Here is a 16,306-nt window from a genome sequence, read left to right on the forward strand (position 1 = left end):
TTCCTCCTTTAAAAAAGATTTTATGAAACCTTTAACATTTAGTATACATTTACATAAAGTAGAAGTGTTAATTATACTGCTAACAAAGTCATTGATCATTGAATTAGAAATGAGCACAGAGATATTTATAAATATTTGTTTTCATTTTTTGTTTTCTTCCTCTACTTAATCAAATAGGATGAGCGTAATTAAGTTAAATTATTTATTTATATATTAAAGAGACTAAATATATATAAATTGTAGAAAAATGATTTATATCATTCTAAATATTATGTATATTTGTAACTTTTTGCATTAAAAAAAATGAAATTTATTACAGCATAGAAAAATATGTCTTAATTAGAGCAATTTTTTTTCTTGATGTAGGCAAAGTATGTTTTTTATAAATAAATACGACTATAGGGATAGTAATTAAGACGAATTGTTATAATTAATGAGTTTGTTTCTTTTAATATCCATGTATTGGATAGGAGCCAATGATAAGGATTATAAAAAATCCTAAATTGTTTTTGTTTTTTTAGATGTGAGAAAAAAATATCAAACAAATGCAAAAGTTGTAGAGATTTTTTTACGATCCTTGAACTCATAAACTGCCAACTGTTGTATGAAGACAAATAAATAATTGCACATATGTTTTTTGCAAAGTTATATTGTATATACATAGTTTAGGGGTATTGTATAATAAAACTACATACAGGCGTTTTCTCATAAAATATAAAAACTTTTGGAAAAATATTTATGTTAAATCTATGACTAATGATTTTGCAGAACGTGGGTCTAACCCAATTAACAATTTTTTTTTTTAAATTGCACACCAATTTGAGTTCCGTGTCCTAAAAAAGTCCTTGCCTCATCCACCACCTGAGCCTTTATTATTAGATTACAATGTACTGAAAAATTTATGCACCATATAAATGGATGTAACGTTATTATAAGTTTTAAGTAGAAACCATATAAAAAGAAGGATAAAAGCCAAGTTGCCAATCGAGGTATCAATATTTTCTTTAAATATAGTGACAACTTTTTGTCCCTTAGGAGTGATGTGTATATATGAATACATCTGATACACCAAGGTTAGACCATCATGTAATCGGGCTTACTTAAGTTTTCAATTTGATGTACCGTACCAACTGTTAGGCTAGACAGGCAGATTTTACATCATAGAGTATAGCAGCGTTATTCTAGCAGTAACAATCAAGGAGCGCGATATATAGCTCCTCTTGGTAACAGATATAATCTATGACGTCACTATTAAAAAGCGTGGTGGAAGTTAAACATCAGTCGGAAAAGCCTTATGGTATACAACCTTGTATTTCTAATAATCTTGGGATACATAGTAGAGAAAAGAACAGTTTGTTTGTTTCTAATCTTTGCTATTCCATCCTTTGTGAATGTATCCAAGGACTACTGGAGAGAAGGACTGGAAACAGAGTAGAGACAGGTCTTGACTGCAGTCCTAAACGTCAATTCATTTAATATTAGTAGAAAAATTACAGTCAACAACTCACTCAATTATGTCCCAAATCCATCTCTCTAGTAGTCCTGGGATACAATTACAAGGGATGTAACTACAAAATAAACCAATACATTAGTCGTCATAACAAACATAAGTAAATATATACAATAATTTTTTTTTCTGCATTCGGATATTTTGGAAACTTTTCGAGATAAGAGATCCGTAATAAGGTTAATAATGATTTGTAACATATAAAAAAATATAAAGGACTAGAAAAATTCCGGAAAATACAACTAATATAGACAATTTTATTAATTAATATTAGGTTTATCTTTATTATACTATTTTTTTTCTTTTTTATATGACAATTTTTTACAATATTATATATATGTGTGTCACTAATCAGTGATATAGGTATATAAATATACTCAAAAAAAAAATCGAATGATAAAAGGAGAGAAAGTTGATGAGCGAGCGCGTATCCCTCCCTATAAGAATTCTGGTTGATCGTAGAGAGACTATGTAAACAAAAGAAAAACAAATAAAAAACCAACAGTTCATTTAAAGTAAAAAATAGATACATTACATATTTTATAATATTTTTTCCCCCTCTCCATCCTTTCTTCCCTCTACACCTTCGTCTGTCCATTCTCCATTTCCAAGCCGGGCTCCGTCATATGTGAAATATCTAAAAACAAGGCTCAATTGCTCCATATATGTCTCGAAACCGCCTCGGATCATCTTTTCCCTACACGGATAGCCTAGAGGATTGAGAGGACGCTTATAACAAAAACTCTCCATTTTTCTGTAGTTTGAGTGCCAGTTCGACGTGGTTATGAGCCAGTTTAGGACCTCTAGCTTCACCTGGTACTCAGCAAGAATATTCCTTTCTACAGCTTCCCTAATATTATGTACAATTCAATTTTGAAATGTAGTACAACCTTTCTTATCAAATATTTTCTGCTTATAACTTTGCAGGCCACGATCCCTCTTTTCTGTAACATATCTATGAACGACTTCCACCTCAATTTGCTGAGTAATGGGAGGAGCAAATAAATATTGAATTTTTCCTGAGAGTCACATCTATTACATATTTTAAAGGATTCAGCATTAGAGTTTTCTGGGTATTTGAAGGATGAGTCGAATGGGTTTAACTTTTTTTAATGGCTTTTATCTATTTCTGAATCATTCAAATTCTATGGGGACTTATGTGAACATAATATATTCTCCGTTTTTTCATAAATATAAATCTTGCATTTCCACAAAAATTATTTTCTACAGTTTGATCAACTTTAATAGTCATATGTGGTATCTAAAAAACTTACATATGAAGGGGATGTTTCATATTGGCAAGGTAATACCATCAATATAACAGGCGTGTTTTACCCCTTCATTTCATCACTTTGCTTGAGGGACAAGATGTTTGCGAAATTGAGCTATTAACTTCAGTTGAAAAAGGGGTCAACCGTTGGGATGTGGGAGCTTTTGCTTTAGTTAAAACAAAAATCCCTCGAATTATTTCAACTTCAAATTTCTTCCATTTTTTTGTGGACCATTCGCATTTATATTTACTGTAAAGAAAATTAAAAGGAGCCGAATTACAACCTATATCAATTTACTGTAGACCTTACAAGATCCATGATCAGTTGAATAAAGACCGAGCAAGATTTATAGTACCGTAGTAAAGGTCCATGACTCTTTTTTTTTACATAATTTTCTTTCAATTTTCATTCATAAATTTGATGAATATAGTCAAAATGAAGTTAGTCATTCTGCATTCATATAAGGAAGAGAAATAATTTAATTTGAAACTATTTTAGATAGAGAAATAAACTCTTTCAAGGACGGCAATAAAATTCATTGAATCGCCATGATATTTTTGAAATGATAATGTCAAGTAGAAAAATGATATTTAAGTCATTCTCAAAAGACATTCTCCACCCAAACGCGTACATAGATATATATATTGAGTAATTTGAATGTATGAGAACTACCCTAACAAAAACCTTGAAAAATATTGTTCTCCCTCATGTTACAAGTCAGGAAATTGATCTTTTTTTAAAGATCAACTTTCCCAAATGCGAAAGAATAGGAGGAAAAGTATTCGAACTATGGAATTCAATAATAATTAATATTGTTCGGATGAACGTATTTGTACATTATTTTTTGTAAAAATAAAATCTGCGTTCCTTGTAATTTGTGCATTTACAAGAGAAAAAAATAAATAATAATGTTGCATCATATAATGATAAGAAAAACACCACAAGGGGGCGCACAATGTGTACGAATAAATGTATACTCACAGCTGTATAAAAACATGTTACATAATCCATCAGAAAACTTAGTCAAATATATATATATATATTATAAATACAATATACATACAGGTATCTAAATCTCATATTTGGCAATTGGAAAAAAATAATCAAGGGCATACCTAATACAGTATCCTCCTTTAGGAACGAACTAACTTATTTATTATAGGGGAGAAGTTTGTCAATTAAAATGTAAAACATTTATGGAGCTTCCAAGTGATTGAATAGGAGATGATTGATGATACAGTGTAAGGGTTTTTGATCCTCTGTGTATAAAAACCTTTAAAAACATAAGTATAGGCTCAGTACCTAAGTACTTGTTTGACTCACAAATTAAGCAATTTCGTATTCCACTGAGACACTCAATACTATTTGCACGTTGCATTTTATATTTGACTAATTTATTATCCTAAATAATAGATAGAGATGTAAAAAAGGAGAGACTCCCATCTTTAGTTCTCCAGCATATTTGGTTTCCGTTAGAACTCTGAGTCAGAGAGCTGTATTTGAGTCCAGCTTTTTCCCAATCATGTTTGAATTATCATACTACGAGTCTATATGGCAGAACTTTAGTACTCGAGTACGGGTTTTAACTATCTTCTTGACTTGAGTCATAATTTTATTTTTATTTTATTGTTCAAATTCTATCCACATGGATTCAACTTTACTCGAATTTAGACGATCTAAACTCGAATATAGCTCAGTCACACAACTTTTTGCACGAAAACGAAGGGCCAAAATCAGTTTGTACTTTGCCAATTCATCCAACTCCAATCAATTATTGTTAGAAAATGTTCGCTGATTAACAATAGCTAATAATAGTTCTGCCACGGTTAATAGGAATACAAGGTTATTCCATCATATAATCAGGCTTACCAGAATTCTCAATTTGATGTACCGTACCGACTTCTAGACAAGACTGACATATTTTGACGTCATAGAGTATAACAGTGGTACTGTGACAGTAATAGACAAAGAAGGCGATATATAGGTACTCTTTCCTCTTGGTAACATTAATATTCTTTGACTTCACCTTTAAAAAGCGTGGTGACAGTTAAGCATCAATCGGAAAAGTGTAATGATAAGATCCTATAACCTTGTATTTCTATTAACCTTGAATTCAACCAATTCAGAACACTATTTAGGAGAATAGAAGCAGAAAGATTGACAGCTGACAACATAATATACAGCTTGTAAACTTAGCCTGATTTGGACTCCAGAGCCACATGGATTCGACGTGACTCGGAGTCGTAAAGTGAGGACTCTAATATATGTTAGTCTCTGCATATAGTTCTGAGTTAAGTCCGAACTCGGAGCATTCTTTTTTTTATGTAAACGAAAAATAAAACTAGGTATCACTTAACATTAAAAGTCACTTAAAGTTCGTATAATTGGGGGGCTAATACTTTTTAACTCCACTTTTTAGAATAAACATAGCATCGTAATTAAAAATTAAGTGAAATTATCATCTAATTTAACATTTTTATGTTGTATGATTGTACATTAGCTCAGTTTAACTTTCAACTTTTTTCGAATTTCAATTACAGCTAGGGCAGAAAAATCGTCATCGAAAATTACTCATGCAAAATTGAATTGCCCTACATGGTAATCTTTAGGTTTATGAAAAAAAAGCAAAACCTCTTAACTTAGTGAATACAGGTACTGAGAAGAGATTTTTAGTTATTTTGTGTGAAATGACTTTGATGGACACATGTTTAACCTATGAAAAGTGGTTAATAGGTTTTTTTGTAAAATTGTTCTATGGAACAAAAAAAAAAGAGAAAAAAGTTAGGAAAATTCGATGATCCTCGTATAGCACGCATTATTTTTTGCATATTTTCAGAAAATAAGTATCAAAATTTTTTTATGTTATTCTCTCCTTTTACTGCATAGGGTAACTATAAAAAAACACTTTATGACTACTTTTTAAATGGTTTGAATAATGTTCACCATAATCAATAAATGCAAAATAATGATTAATGTTGTATTTTAATCTTAATTGACGAAATAAAGAACTTTTATCTTCCTTCAAACATTGAACTGGATGTGCTACCTAAAAATGATCTCGAAGGACAATGAAATTTTGCATTGGTTATTTCCATACTATATCACAACTTTTTCAAACTAACTGTAATCAAAATTCGAAAAAAGTTGAAAAACAAACCACCCTATTGTAAATATATGTACATATGATATGTTGGATCTCAAAAACAGATGTTAAGAGCCCTACTATATAATATAATGTAATGAAAACTAATTTTATCTAATTTAGTTTATATTTATCGTATATTATATTCATATTATCTGAAGAATTTTGTGCAGGAATTTAATTTGCTCTTAGGAGCAAATACCAAATAGTATGTACAATTTCCCCCTTAAGTATATTCACATAATCTCAACTAATTCTTAACTACTCAAACATTACATACATCGAGTGTTAAAATACATTTTCTTATATACAAGGGCGTCCACAAGATTTCATTTTGACAAAATAAATTTAGAGCTGAAATTTGGGACAATAATCAAATTAAATAAACTTTTTTAGAAGAGACAAATTGAAAAAAAAGGAAATGTTAGATATTCAACATTTTTTAAATCAAGACGATAATATTGTATAACTATAAAAATTAGTGTTGTATCAGTCCTTATTTATTGGTCTTAGGATCGGTCCATAGGAGTGTCAGTTCTTCGGATCGGTCCATAGGAGTGTCAGTTCTTCGGATCAGTCCATAGGAGTGTCAGTTCTTCGGATCGGTCCATAGGAGTGTCAGTTCTTCGGACCGGTTCTTGGATTTTTCCTAAAAATGTTGATGGTTTATTAAGCCAAATTAGATATATGAAATATGTATTATATTATATGCACATATCTAAAAAAATTCAATGTAATACAAACGAATATTATTTTGACTTAGTTATATAATTTTTTCTATTATATAACAAAATAATTTTAAAAAAGAAAAACACCATCAATGACTTGATAGGGATCTATTTTACCTTCTTTAAGGAACGACAAATGAGATTGGATGGCACCAGACTGGATTGGACCGCAGTTCTTGTTCGTAAATAAGGACTGACATAATACTAGCTACAGCCACTCCGCCCCTTCCCCTCGAGGACGCCCTTAATACGTATTGTAGTACATAGAAATATAACATGTTCTTATAACTCGACTGTTTATATCTTATTTTTGAATATAATTTATTTTAAAATAATGAACAGTGGTCTATAGTTGTATCCTTAGTAATATCTTCAATTCTCTTTAAAACTTACTCCATATAAATAAATACATATACTATGTATGTTTATGAAGAAATTAAACTTTGAATAACTCAAATGATTATTATTTCATAACTTTTAGTGCAAAAAAAAAAAAAAAATTAAATGAACCTAAATATAGACCCATCACATTTATTTCACGCCTAAAATTAAACTAGAACACATATATGTTATCCGCTTACGAAGCATATTTTAAATAGGAGGAGGGGTGGGGTCACTCCTCAATCTGAGTAGTAGTGACATATATTTATAAATACGTATAACTTGACATCGACAAAGAAAGTTCCACTTTGGCGTCCCGATATGGGCATGATATATTATAATTACTAATAATTATGATTTACTATTTGCGTGTTACATTTACATGTGATTACTATTTGCTAAGGAACAATTTTATTAATGTACATCATATTAAATTGTATAAATAAATAAATAAGTAGTATGTACTATTTGAAGAAATACTCAAGGTCATTTGTTATCTGAGATAATTATTTAGGGAGGGGGAAGGCAGCCCAACAGAAAAAGCAAGCAATTATATCCTTGCAAAAACTAATAATACATTTGATTTACAAAATAGTTTCGATTATATAACTCTAGAAAACTTAAATTTCATTTTATTCCATACGACAAATAAATGTTTTCGTGTATGTATTTCTTATACTATTTATCCCCCCCCACAATATAGGGAAGACATATTTCAAAAAGGTTTCTTTCGATGAAAAATTAATTTTAAGAAATAATAAATATAACTAGTGTTGTGTCGGTCCTTAATTAAGAAGGATGATTGCAGTCCATTCTTGTCCCATCCAGTACAATATCACTTGTCGATCCTTAAAGAAGGTAAAATTGATCTCCCGAGCCGCCATTGAGGTTACTTTTGCTTCTTTTCTTTTTTAGATTATTTCGTTATAAAGGGCTGATATTATCTAGTGGTATACATTTTATTTTTTTCTATTTTTTATGAGTAAAATTTAAAAAAAAAGATTTGTGGGAACATTTATTATAAAACAATCATCTCAAAATAGTGATAGGCAAAACTTTTATACAGTATGTGAGCCCTCAGCTCTAATTATTCCCAATACGAGGCCTAAATCCCTTGACTATATAGTTAGACTTGAGCTTTGTCGATTCCTTCTTGATTGAAGCCTCTAGAGACAGGACACTCCTGAGAAGAGTAGCGCACACCCTCTTTTCTAGACGCACTTGGTTAGATTAATCGAAGGGGTTCGTGCCTGGAAAGGAGGGTGGCCACATGTTAAGGTCCCAAAAGTGCTGAAAGTTGTCTCTCAAGAAGGCCTGGGTCTTAGCGGGTCGATAAAACGGAGCTCCATTTTGAGTGAAAACAAAGTTGACCCCGAACTTTTATCCGGCCGAAGGTAGCCTTTTCTTATCCAGAAGTTCGATGCAAACAACAGTGAAATATTTTCATCAGAAAAGAGCAAAAATTTGCCATATTTTTTGTTGGCCTTGAGAAAATTTAAAATCTTCTTTGCACTTTTCAACTGCCTCATCTTGCTCTGTTCGATAATAAGATGTCGTATTATCCTCTTCTGAGATTTTGTACCAATGTCATTGCGGATTGAAAATAAGAAAATGTGTACCATTAGATTAGATCAACCCTGAATAATAAAATAAATTATATAACTAAGTAAAGTTATATTGTACTAGTTATTAGATCTCTAAAAAACATACACATTTTGCCTTAATAATATAGAAGATAACACCAACAAATCCTTGGTGTTACCCTCCATTTTTCATGAACACACTCACACGTAGCTACTTACTCAGTACTGAGTGCGCCTCCATGTACCGGGTGGTCCATTGAATCTGAGTACTTACTAATTCAATAATTATTAAAGTTTGAGTGATTCAAATTATTTCATATTTCGATATATTAAAGCATAAACAATTAGTTATTATATTACACTATTAGTAGGATTAAATAAAAAAAAATTTGGAACAAAAATTTGAACCCGTATTTTCGTGTTAAATTTTTTCGTCCTGACCAAAAAAAAATTCCATAGTCCTTTACAAAAAATTTCGAGTAGTATTTTTTTTTATATCAAAATTTCATAGCTATTTACAAAAAAAAAATATTTTGGAAAAAAAAAAATCAAACATTTAATTTTTTCAAAAAAATTTCAAATATTCAAATTTTTGGGGAAAATAATCAAAAATTCATAGCAGTAAAAAATTTTACCCGTATTTCAACGTAATTTTTTTTTTCATTTTGACAAAAAAAAATTATAGTAAAAATGTAAAATTCCTTCATTTAGAGGGACTACAGCCCATCCAACTCCCCGCCAGCGGACACCCCTGTATATGAATTAGTTTAATATACAAAAGTTTAAAAATAAAGGTCCTACCAACTATGAAGATTGTATGTCTGTAAATTTAGTGGATGGTAAAATAATACCACACTTACAAATAAATTACAGCACATAGACCATACATATCAATATAACCTGGTTGTCACATAAATAACTTCATGAGTCATTGCTGAAAGACTTGACTGTATTCTATTTATATACATAATACACATACTATGTGTATGTATTGAGAGAGAAATGTATAATTTGTGTATCAAGTTGTCTTATCCAAATTATTAGCATGTGGCAATATCTACACTGTCTACAGTCATACATCAATATACAAATACATACATACGTTCAGTGTAAATGTGAGGAAAAAATACTTTATGTGAACAGGATTGGTTCAATCTTTTATGACCTATGACATCATCATCTGTGCAAATATTATATTATAATTTATAGGTAGATCTATAACATTATAGTAGTAGGTCTCCTGATAAAAAGGGTATTTATTTCAAAAACGGAGACAGATACAGACTTTAGATATAAAATAAAAGTTGTTCAGAATTTTCAGTGACGTACCTACAGCTATGTCTCATTCTGATTAACCCAGATTCCTGGACTCTGGAGAGAAAGTTTGTTTTTTAGCTAATAAGTTGATTTGTTCTCATAAAACAAGATAGATTCCCCATGTTTCAAAGTTTTTTTGAAAAGTGTGGGGTTTCGCTTCGTAAATACACAAGAAAAAATAAAAATCCCAAAAACGAATTATTATACAAACGGAAAAAGGGATAACGTATATTGAATTAGAATTAAAACAGGGAATGAAGAAGAGGATTAGAAAGTTATATTTAGTATGTATCATCTTTATCTTTGAAGGACGAAAAAAGTTCTAATTAAAATGGCCAAAGGGATAGAAGAACTTCAAACGTTGACTATCGACACGTTTTACTAAAATATGGATTTATTTAAAGTAATAATAAATAATTCGAAATAAAATATATAATAATTCTAGTGTGCTGGAATAAAGTTAAGTGTAACAGGGGCGTCGCAGGATTATACTTTTGAGAAAGGTTGGTTTTTGGATTTTTTTTTTTAATCTAAAAATTAAAATTTTCGCAAAAAAAATTGAAAAATTAAATTTCCAATATAAAATTTTCTGAAAAAAAAATTTCAAAAATCCATGGTTATTCTCAAAAAATTAAATTTTTGTGAGAAAATTTCAAAAATCAACAGCTGTTCACAAAAAAAATCAAATATTAATTTTTTTTATAAAAAATAGTAAAATAAATTAAATTTCAAGTATTAATTTTTTTGAAATATAATTAATAATATTATCTAACGGGGATATTAGTTTTATATGATTGTGTTTGAATATTAATTCATAATGTATACTAAATAAGAGCCGTTGACTATCAGGACCATTTGCAAACCCTCGGACTTGACTAATTAAACCGAAAATTCTGATTCGTAGTGCTCTCAAGTTTCATGGAATTGACGTGAGAATCACGCGTTTCCACAAGCGTTTTGCTAGTGGGGCACATTATATAATGATGTTGTAATTCTCACGCAACCTTACAATTTTACTATATAACTCAAGGTGACTATTATATATATATATTATATATAGATATAACTATTCCACTTAATCTAAAAATATGGGAAGCAAAGGCTCCTATAGCTCTTACGTCACAAATTGCCATTATCACGCATTTGTACTCTATTAGCAATCATGACAGGATTTAGAATCACAAAGTTTCCAGATGGAAGCCACGCAACGTCCTTATAAATGCCTCAAAATCTCCGAGTCCAATATATTGAATGTCACCGACTCCGACTCCAACACACATTATTATTTTAAAGAAATATGTTTTATAGCCTATATATATACTATTGTGTCATTGGAGTCTATATACTTAAAATATAGATTTAATTTATAGCCATAGGTAGTTATTAGCTATTTGTAGTAAATAATTGTGTAATGTATAAAGAAATTTGGAACATAAGATATTTAACTAGATGGACAAGAATTAAAATGGATTAAAAGCTATTGCTAATACATTCAAAAGTTTCAGAAAAAATAATTTATCTACTCGTAACCAAGGAACGACAATACACACAACATCTCACAGAAATGTTTCACTTTTCTCTTATGACGTTGACTATTCACGAGTCTAATTAATGAAATAATTTAGACTTTAAAAGTATTTGGAAATTGTGATTGTATGATCGATAAAGCACGTTGTCAATTTGTGAAGTAAACTTATAAAATAGTTAACTTAATTAGTTTCATAAATTAATAGTACTTAATACCTATTATTTATAAACATTTAGAAAATAACTATACGAATACCCAACAGCCTTAGATAATAAATAAGTTTCGTTTGCATAAATTATAATGCTTTTTGTAGCCTGACTACGACTCCACAGCCCTTCTCCAAATAAAGCACAAGTGCCGTTTATTATTTTTTGTATTTGATCCGAAATTAGTTAAAACTAGAGAGCCCATGAAATTAATGACGTCATAACAAAAATAATGTCAAGTAGAGAAATAAGTCAGTCGTATAATAATTATAACTTCTATTATTATATGAGATAGTGAATTACGGTTCTTTTTAGAGAACTTTCAACTCCCAAACGACTATTCAGATTTTTTGGTTGTTCTAATAGATATATTACTTTTACAGTGGTGTCCGCAGAGGGTAGTCTGGAGAGGCTATAGCACCCCCTCCCGCAATATCCAAATTTCCAAAAAGTATTTCTTCAAAAATTTAATTTCCAAAAAATTATATATTTTAACTTCTTTTTCAAAAGATTTTATTTTATATTAAAATGAACAGCTTATGATTTTTGAAAAAAAAATTGTGAATAGCTACACATTGTTGACATTTTTTTGCCAAAAATGTTATATTTGATTTATTTTTTTTCCAAAAATTTAATTTTTTGTCTATAACTGTGAATTTTTTCGAAAAAGTTTAATGTTTTTAATTTTATTTCAAAAATTTAATATTGTAATTTTTTTTTTTCAAAAAATTCCAAATTTCCCTCCACAAAAAATATAACAAACATCCTGCCACAGGATTATATTTTTTTTAAAGTTCATTCGGTACGTAATTTGCCCAAATAATCTTATTTTTAGATTAGAAATCCTTTAAAATAAAAATATTCTCCTATTTTTGCTTTTAATTTTGTCCTTTTGACGATTTTTTTAATATACAGCAAAGCCTGCTCTTGATTGGTGGGAAGCCGGCTCATAGAGCATTTAAGTTTGCGAACGACACATCAATAATATGAGTTATCTTAATACAAATCTAACGTCAGCCAGACGAATCTCAAAACTTGAGAGCAATGGACTTGACTTGGATACAAAATGTCAACACTCGCAACTCGACTTGGACTTATGACCAGCTCTTAACTCTATGATAATATTTTATTCCTTCATCACATTTTTTGCTTCCTTATTAGTTATTTTATAGGATAGGTGAATCTCCTTCATAACTTTCTTGTTTCATCTTCATTCATTAAATGTGTCTAATAAATAAATAGACTCAAAATACTCGAAAGAAATTGGCCGATAAATTTCAAATGTTAAATGTTTCAATTCTACATCATTCAAGTAATGCTATATGTTATTATTATAACACGTGTTGAGTTATAAAACTCTATGAATGTCCATAAAACGAAAGGATATCGGACATTTTTCAATATCTGTGTTATTTGACAATTGTTTCCTTTTCTATACTATCCATACTGCCTACAATACGATACATTCTTTCGTATCTATAGCAGGCATGTAACTAGAGATGTGTCACAAGCAAAACTTGTAAATTAGTACTCGAGTTTATGCAGTAAAAAAAGAAGAAAGCTAAAACTCGGCTCGTGTGTCTAAAATGCGACTATTTACTCGTAACTTGTCAAAAATTACGCTTCTCCCCTTTATCCTTTTTGAGAATATTAAGGCATATAAATCCTCAAAGCGTATTGTTTTATTTGGATTCATAAAATTTAACATCCAATAGAGAAAATAAGCTGCTTCATATGAGCCGGTTAAGAATGTGAATCTTATTATTAAATGATTCGAGAAGGGAAAACCTTCTTTTTTAATTACAAATTTTAAATAATCCTATATAAAATATGATTTTTTTTTACTGCCGAATTTTTTAGAGTCCAAAAAGTGGTAGGTAATGTCAGAGGTGTCTGCAGCGGGTGGGGTGGAGGGACTGATGTACCCCTAAATCAATGATTTTTTGTCTTTATTACCCCAAAATTATCAATTGGGCAAAAATTGTTAGTTTAATATCTATAAGAGTAACGAGTATTCTGTTATTCCCCAAGTGGTTTTTTTTAATAAACCTAAAAATCCTCAAGTATCAGACTATAACTCGCGGCACATCACTAAATGTAAATAATGTAGAAACATGACTGAAACAAAACAAAAAAAACAGCTGCTAAATTATTTACAATAGAAGGAGGTGAGCAAGGAATAGCTGCTGCTAGGGATATGTTTATATACAATACTCATTTACAATATTTGCGGATATCCGTCGAACACAATGTATAAGCACATATAATCATATTTATAGATCATAAATGTACTTGGTACAATATTTATATTAATAATAATATGTACAATGTACATAATAGGTTAAAACTGTTGATAAGATTAAATTCGATTTTTGGCTTCGTATCAATGACAAGCAGATTGTTAGGTAATAGACCCTTATATACATATATTTAAGTTAGCTTCAAGAGATGTATGATAATATATGAATACTACATATATCATCTAAAGGCTAAATATTTTTTAACAATGCATTTATAAACTATTGCGTTTCAATGATGTACCCTTCTTTTTTTTTTTTTTTCAACATTCTTTATTTGGTTTATATATTATATAGAACATACATATAAGTATATAAATAAACCAGAACAATTGCACAAAAAATTACATAAATAAACATTATAATTTATACTTAATGCTCCGGGGTAGAATTTCAACTAATATTCTAAGTATTAATCCTTTAAAAAAACAGTAAACATGCAAATTAAAAATTATTATAACTATTTGTTAATTTTTTTTAAATACTTCGATGATTCCGTGAAGTTGATGGAAGGTAACGGATTTCTTCCCCTGCTAAATTCGTTGACCCAGATCTTGATTTAGGAACTTTCATTGTGAGAGAGACATAGCAGGCTGAAGCTGCCAATTGATACCTCTCAACTTATTCTCACAAATAGTCTGATAGTTAGTCGGCTGGCGATGAGGGTTTTACAATTAAGAATTAAGAAGTCCAGACAACTTGTTATGTCAGAAGTTTCACCCGTCTTCTTTGAAATTCCAAAAAGAACAGACCTTTAACATATTTTTCTTTCCCATTCGTCAGCCCTTTTAGATTTATAGATACAAAATATTTTATGATATAGATGGCAGGGCAGTCCACAAACGCATGAAGTGTGTTATTATATATTTTTCCAAAGTCCTTGCAGGGCCTAGTATATTCAATACAATCTGTGGAGATTTGTAACTGCACTATTTAACTTTTTATCATCATTTATTCCCCTCAGAGAAGATACTATTTTTCTTTTCCAACCCATAGGGAGGCCCAAACGCTTACTATGCAGCTCCCAGAGTACATTCACAGCTGTATCAAAATTTAGGGGGCCATCTTAACGTGCCACGGGCATGGTATTGAAAAATATTTTGAAGAATTAACACGTGGAAATCTTATTCTCCATTGTTGAGCAATTCTTCCGCATTTAAATTATGAACAGTTAAAATATCTCGTGTGATTGCGCGTTCTCCTAAAATTGAGGGCTTAGTTAAATTGCTAAAAAAAGAACTTTTTATTTATATTTTGCCAAATTATATCAATGTTGGAGTCATTTCTAAATGCAGGGGGGTGCATCCAAATTATTCTCTGAACTGAGCCCCAAACTGGAGAGATCAAAGATGTAATTTTGTTGGTCAGATTAGTCGCCATCATAAGCCAAATTTACAGTTCTCGGGTCGTTATACTTTTTCTACATTTTACTGCTGGGGTTCTTGAAATATCCACAAAAATCTTGGAGTAAATTTTCAGGACAATACGAGATAGTTGGGCTACTCTGCCACCTATATGGGATTTAGGTCTTTTCATGTTTTCGATATAATTCTTATAAAACAAACAATTAAGTCATTTATCTTCTTCTAAAATAGCATTTTCAGCTAGTTGTGGACTTGATGTAGCCTTATATAAAATTAAAGTTATTACCAAATTGTTATAAAAGTCAACTCTTTTTTTAAGGTTGAATCTTTTCCAAAAAAAAATTATTTTATTGACGGAGGTCTGAATTTCGTTCCAGTTATCTTCATGAATACCACTACTATTCCATTTGATACCTAAAATTTCCACCATTCTTCTAACTTTACAACTTCCGACTTTAAGATCTTCTTCAGGTGTTCAGGAGCCCAAAGGTAAAATAGAAGTCTTATTTTTATTCCCCTCCAATCTTGTTTTTTCTTGAAACTTTCGAAAATAATTTTGTAAGACTTTTACTCTGGCAATTAGCTGAGCCTCAGAATTCGCCTCTACGGTCAAAGTTACATCATCTGCATACAAATCAGTAATATACTGAAATCCCTCAAAGTTCATCCCAAAACCTCTGTACCTCTTTGTAACACCTAAAACGAGTTCTTGGATTGAAGCTATGAAAAGAAGTGGACCCGAGGGGCATCCCTGACGACAGCTCTTTTCTAAGATGATTGGCTGGCTTTCTAGTCCATCCAATGAGACCGTTGAAGTGCTGCTATATAGGAGGGCACAAACGGGGTGAAAAAAACGTTTTTAAAGTAACTTTTTTACAGATCTAAGAATTTGCCTATGTGAAGTAGAGTCAAAAGCATTGCAGAAGTCCATTGCTATTATTGCTCCAAACTTCTTCCTACTTTCCACTGTGTCAATTGCAGC

General features: G+C 30.3%; 1 protein-coding gene and 1 long non-coding RNA gene across 2 annotated transcripts in view; one reads left to right on the top strand and one right to left on the bottom strand.

The window, feature by feature from the left end:
• Nucleotides 1-16,306, top strand: part of LOC121120720 (uncharacterized) — a 99,583-nt gene that overhangs the window by 42,918 nt on the left and 40,359 nt on the right. The window lies entirely within an intron of this gene.
• LOC139905875 (uncharacterized) lies at nucleotides 6,039-7,043 on the bottom strand. Its single transcript, XR_011780984.1, has 2 exons — nucleotides 6,766-7,043; nucleotides 6,039-6,569 (listed from the first exon to the last, which is right to left on the bottom strand). It is a non-coding gene; the product is annotated as an uncharacterized lncRNA (long non-coding RNA).

Source organism: Lepeophtheirus salmonis, chromosome 6 (genome assembly GCF_016086655.4).
Source record: "Lepeophtheirus salmonis chromosome 6, UVic_Lsal_1.4, whole genome shotgun sequence".
In the NCBI taxonomy this organism is placed as follows: Eukaryota; Metazoa; Arthropoda; class Copepoda; order Siphonostomatoida; family Caligidae; genus Lepeophtheirus; species Lepeophtheirus salmonis.